Below are 5,658 nucleotides of genomic sequence, written 5' to 3'. Positions count from 1 at the left end.
GCCCTATTCCATGATCTATTCCTAAAGCTTTTGCTACTGAAAGCACCTTATGTATTTTAAACAACCTGATCTGCCTGCTGTCATGGGAAACTCCTGGATTAGCATGGATGTGGTTTGACCATAGCTGGCTTGGTGTATGTTGTCTCTGCTCCCTCTCCAGGGCAGCAGCTATATGACAGCTCACAGCGAACTCCTGTTCTTTTTGTGGATACAGACTAACACGGCTGCTACTCTGAAACCAGAAAATCATAGAAAGTTAAGAGAAGTGAGTTTCCATCTCTGGCCCAATTATCACTTACCTTCCTTAAAAATTAAAGCCAAGCCAATTTTCCACACATTCTGACGGGTGCCCTGCAGCAACCCATCAAACAGTGAATGCAAGAAGAGCCAAGAAGTTTAGCAAGAAGCTCATGGAGGAATTTCTTCTATTCCCCAAACAAAGACAGGTCAAAAGGGGCAAGATGGGGAGTCCTGGAAAGAGTCAAACCCCTCATCTAAGCGGTTATCAGGTGATGAGACCACTGGATGGTATTAAATGCTTTCCATTAAAAATGTGAATCATTTGTGCCAAAAAAAAAAAAAAAGAAACAGGAGCTGGAAGAGGGTATGGGGAGGAAACAGGAATTGCTGTTGGATGTAGGTAGTAAGTCTGAGAGAGAGTGAGTCTAAGTTGACTGGTTTAGGAAACACTAATTTTCTGGTCTCTGGAGATTAGAGAGAGCTGCAGATTAAATCAAATGCAACATTTCCAATTCATTTTTAATTCTTGATGTGATTATGGCTTCTGACCAGGCAGGTGCAAAAACTTGCAGAAGAATGTTAGTCCTGTAATTCCCCTTTACATCTTGTGACTCTAAGGTACTAACAAGAGTGTGGTCCCACATGGACAACACAAACAGCCATGAGAGAACCTTGTTAAAACATGATTTAAACAGTCTTCAGCGCAATTCCCCAAAACTGTGCCGGTGCCTGATGGAGCCATAGTACAGGGGCAGTGACAGAAGAAGCAGGCTGCCCAGTATGCTGGGGTTTATGGTGTGGATAGACCCTTAGATTTTGCATTCTGGCTGAGAGTATGCACCTATATTGTCCAGGTTTCGCACAGGCAAGACAATGTCTGATACACACTTCTGTTCCTGAGAGCTGCTTTCTAGCCTGAAGATTCATAAAGACCACTTTTTTTTTATTCAGGCAACTCAAGGATTGCCCAGAAAAGGGTTAAACTTCTTTGTCAGGCCTACCAAACTGCTGAGTTTCTCCTGGATGCAGGTTTGCAGAAACGAAGTCTGAACAACTGGCTTTGAACAGTGATAAAGCTGCAGGTGGAGGAATAACTCCCATGAAACAGCCAGGATCAGAAGAGATTTTGTGCCTCTGGAGAAGCTGTATTTAATAACTTGACTCAATTTTAGCCTACTTCTCATTGAATACAATCAAAGGGCTTTTTCTGCTATTTAGGTGGTAGGGGTGGTGAGGAAGAATCATAAATGAATGTCTGCAACTGCAGCTGTCCATATTTTGTTGACTTAAAAAATCATGAGGCTTTGTTTCTTAACTTTCTGAGTATTCTCAGTGCAGCTTTTCACCATTGGGGTGCCCTGTGTGCTCCCCAGAAGCGTGCAATCTTCTGGGAAGTTTTGACTGTTGGTGAAGGGAACACCCATCTTTTCTTTGAGGCTTGGACCATTCCGGGTAAGGCTATGTTGGGTGCGTGGATGCTGCACACCCTCACTTCCTTGCAGCCTGCAAAGCAGCAAGTCAGATCTACCTCTACATCCACTTTAGTCAGTTGGCCATTGCTTTTCCCCAGTTAGGGTTTTTCTCTTGATTGTTTTCTTAGCTCTGGCTCTGTAGTGTACTATAATATAGGTTTTGGGGAAATTTTCCCTGTACTCCCCTTCCCCACCACTATCTTATCTACTAAATATGGCAGAATCTGCAAAAAGGATGGGGTTCAAAGAATGACTCACTGGAGGCTCCAATGTTCTCATTTCCTACCAAAGCTAGGCTTGTGTAAAGTGAGCAACTCCATCCCAAGAGTGTGGATTTGTACTGTGAATCTCCTTAAGAACTCAAGTTACTGGTAAGTAACACTTTCTGAGTGAATTTTCTCATATCTTCTCCCTCCTTAAAGACTATACAATTCAGTTGAAAGTAATGAGCTGAAATGTTAGTTTAAAAGCATGTGTTGCTTTCAGTTTTGAACAGTTCTGTTCTTATTACAGATACAATGGGCTTTTACAAAAGTGATCACAAATGAAGTGAGGTAGGGTAGGGGCACTACACAAAAATGAGGAAGCTAGTTAAATGGAGAGTAAAATGAACAGTCACCAGCATGAAATGCCTGCCAGCTGCATGGAAACTATTTAAAAACACCATAATAGAGGTGCAAATTAAATGTTTACCCCCAAATTAAAAAAATATAGTAAGAGGATCAAAACAATGCTGCAATGGCAAAACAACAGAGTACAGTAACTCCTCACTTAACGTCCTCCAGCTTAACGTTGTTTCAAAGTTACTTTGCTGCTCAATTAGGGAACATGCTCGTTTAAAGTTGTGCAATGCTCCCTTATAACGTCGTTTGGTTGACTGCTCTGTCCACTGCTTGTAAGATTCTGTGGAAGAGCAGCGACTTTACAAGGGAGCATTGCACAAGTTCCTCTTCTCTGCCTCCTCCCCCTCCCTCCCAGTGCTTCCCCCACCGCCAAACAGCTGTTTGGCAGCACTTAGGACTTTCTGGGAGGGAGGGGGAAGCGCTGCATCTCCGCTCTCCCCATCCCTCCCAGAAAGTCCTAAGCGTGAAGCGCTGGGAGGGAGGGGGAGGAGAGGGGAAGCACCGCATCACCACTCATCCCCCTCCCTCCCAGAAAGTCCTAAGTGCCGCTAAACAGTTGTTTGGCGGTGCTTAGGACTTGGGGGGGGGGGGGGGGGAAGGAGCGGGGATGTGGCTGCTCCGGAGAGGAGATGGAGTTGGGGGTGGGAAGAGGTGGGCCTGGAGCATCCCCCCGCAAAGTCGGCGCCTGTTCTTCGGGGAAGCTGCTGCTGCAAAAGTGCTTCCTAGCGTCCTTGCGTGCAGCAGGCTGTGCCTGTGTGGGGTAAGCGAGGGGCACTTCCCAACTACAGTACAGTATATAATGCCTCTTGTCTGCCCCCAAAAAATTTCCTTGGAACCTAACCCCCTGCATTTACATTAAATCTTATTGGAAAAGTGGATTCGTTTAACATTGTTTCACTTAAAGTTGCATTTTTCAGGAACATAACTACAAAGTTAAGTGAGGAGTTACTGTAAAAGAAGCAGTTAGAGGCAAAAAGGCATCTTTTAAAAATTGGAAATCAGATCCTACTCAGGAGAATAGAAAGGAACATAAACTCTGGCAAGTCAAGAAAGGAGGCAGGCCAAAAAAGAATTTGTAGAGCAACTAGCAAAAGATTCATAAACTAACAGCAAAAAAAAAAAAAAAAAAAAAAAGAGGTAAGTACATCAGATGCAGGAAGCCTGCCAAACAATCAGTGGGGCCACTGGATGATCGTGGTGCTAAAGAAAGACAAGGCTGTTAGGGAGAAGCTAAATGAATTCTTTGCATCAGACTTCACTGCAGAGGATGTGAGGGAGATTCCCACACCTGAGCCATTCTATTTAAGTGACCAGTCTGAGGAGTCAACAGAGGTGGTTTTGGAATAAATTGATAAACAGTAATAAGTCACCAGGACCAGATAGTATTCACCCAAGACTTCTGAAGGAACTCGAACATGAAATAGCAGAACTACCAACTCTGGTATATAACCTATCACTTAAATCAGCTTCTGAACCAGATGACTGGAGGATAACTAATGTGATGCCAATTTTTAAACAAGGCTTCAGAGATGATCCTGGCAATTACAGGCCGATAACCCTAACTTCAGTATCAGGCAAAATGGCTGAAATTATAGTAAAAAACAGAATTATTAGATACATAGATGAATATGATTTGTTTTGGAAGACTCAACACAGCTTTTGTAAAGGGAAATCATGCTTCATCAATCTATTAGAATTCTTTGAGGTGGTCAATGAACTTCAACAAAGGTGATACAGTAGATATAGTGTATTTGGACTTTCAGGAAGTTTTTGACAAGGTCTCTGACCAAAGGCTTTTAAGCACAATAAGCTGTCATGGGATAAGACGGAAGGCCCTCTTATGGATCAGTAACTGATTAAAAGAGAGGAAAAGGGTAGGAATAAGGGGTCCGTTTTCAGAATGGAGAGGGGTAAATAGTGATGATCCCCAGGGATCTGTACGGGAACCAGTATTGTTCATCGTATTCATAAATGATCTGGAAAAAGGGGTAAACAGTGAGGTGGCAGTTTGCAGATGATGCAAAATTATTCAGGATAGGTAAATCCAAAGCAAACTGAAGAGTTCCAAAGGGATCTCACAAAACTGGGTGACTGAGGAATAAAATGGCAGATGAAATTCAGTGATGATAAATGCAAAGTAATGCACATTGGAAAACATCATCCTAACTCTACATACAAAATGATGGGACTAAATTAGCTGTTACCACTCAAGAAAGAGATCTTCATGTTTATTGTGGATAGTTCTCTGAAAACTTCTACTGAATGTGCAGCAGCAGTCGAAAAAGTTAACAGAATGTTAGGAACCATTAGTAAAAGCATAGATAATAAGACAGTAAATATCATAATGGCACTATATAAATCCATGGTATGCCCACACCTGGAATACTGTGTGCAGTTCTAGTCACCCCATCTCAAAAAAGATACATTAGAAATGGAAAAGGTACAGAGAAGGGCAACAAAAATGATTAAGTGTACGGAACAGCTTCTGTGTGAGGAGAGATTAAGAATATTGGGACTTTTCATCTTGGAAAAGAGACAACTAAAGGAGGATATGATAGAGGTCTATAAAATGATGAATGGTGTGGAGAAAGTGAATAAGGAAGTATTATTTACACCTTCACATAACCACAAGAACCAGGAGCCACCCAATGAAATAGGTAGCACATTTAAAACAAACAAAAAGAAGTACTTCACACAACTCCCAGTCTTCCTGTAGAATTGGTTGCCAGGGGATGGTGTGAAGGCCAAAACTATAACCTGGATTAAAAAATAAAAAGAGTTAGATAAGTTCATGAAGGATAGGTCTATCAATGGCTATTACCCAAGTTAGTCAGGGATGCAATCTTATGCATTGGGTGGCCCTAGGCCTCCTCAGATGCTGGGGTTGGAGGACAGAGGATGGATTGCCCTGTTCATTCCCTTTGAAGCATCTGTTACTGGCCACTGTTGGAAGACAGGATACTGGGATAGATGGACCATTGGTCTGACCCTGTAGGGCCAGTTTTACACTATGTAGTATACAAGCTCCCCATACCCTTCTGGTAAGGCCCTTCACTACAGACATGCAGTACCCCGTTATTCTAGACCTAAGTCCTCAGACAGATTTACAGATACCCTTCAGGGCTATCGTGTAGCACTTGTCTGTTCCGCTCATGGCTCTCTCCAGCTTCACTTGGCTATGATCACAGGATGGTACAGCAGAATGGACATTCACTAGAGACTGGGCTACCGCTGGTACCCTAAGTGGGATTTCAAACATGGTTCTCAAAGAAAAGGGCTGTCCTTGTGCTCACCCTCATAACTATCTAGTAGCCAAAATCCGC

Source organism: Emys orbicularis, chromosome 4, assembly GCF_028017835.1.
Source record: "Emys orbicularis isolate rEmyOrb1 chromosome 4, rEmyOrb1.hap1, whole genome shotgun sequence".
Classification (NCBI taxonomy): domain Eukaryota; kingdom Metazoa; phylum Chordata; order Testudines; family Emydidae; genus Emys; species Emys orbicularis.
This window is presented reverse-complemented; position numbering follows the sequence as displayed.